The sequence below is a fragment of the Tupaia chinensis genome, unplaced genomic scaffold (genome assembly GCF_000334495.1).
Source record: "Tupaia chinensis unplaced genomic scaffold, TupChi_1.0 Scaffold000362_1, whole genome shotgun sequence".
NCBI classification, from domain to species: Eukaryota; Metazoa; Chordata; class Mammalia; order Scandentia; family Tupaiidae; genus Tupaia; species Tupaia belangeri.
In genome coordinates this window covers 8,921,274-8,921,940 of record NW_006159859.1, presented here as the reverse complement: position 1 = coordinate 8,921,940, position 667 = coordinate 8,921,274, and positions in this window count along the sequence as shown.

The window sequence follows — 667 nt, the reverse complement described above, 5'->3', positions numbered from 1 at the left end:
GTGGTAGATTAAAAGCAGTGGACTCCCACATGGCCGACCATGGTTCAAGTCATGACTTGGTGACTTGCTTTCTTACTTGCTCTCTTTGGTCAAACTGAAAAATAATGATAACAAACAAATAAACACAAGTAATTCTTAAAAAAAATTCTTTTGCAGTAAGGTGCATGTGCTTACCAGAGAGGGAGAAAGTGAGAAGTCAAACTGCTAGGTTCAGGATTTGAACCGCTGTTGGCTGTGTGGGAGTCCAGTGCCCTAACCGCCATGCCACTTGCTAGCCCCATATTAGTACACTTTAAAGAGTTGTAAAATTCCTTTTTAAAAAAATTATTTAATTTTTATTTATTCATCCATTTATTTTAATTTGACCAGAAACAGACAGAGAGAGAGAGGGTAAGTGAGAAAGCAAGCCACCAGGTCCAGGACTTGAACCGTGGTCAGCCATGTGGGAGTGTCCAGCGCCTTAACCACCACGCCACCCACTGGTCCCAAGACTTGTAAAATTCTAAGATGACTGAGGGAGGGGCTGGCAACGTGGCATGGTGGTTAAGGTGCTAGACTCCAGGTGGCCGACAGTGGTTAAAGTCCCAGACCTGGCAACTTCCTCCCCAACAGCCCCCAGTCAAATTTAAATAAATAAATAAAATAAAATAAAAAATAATAATAAATG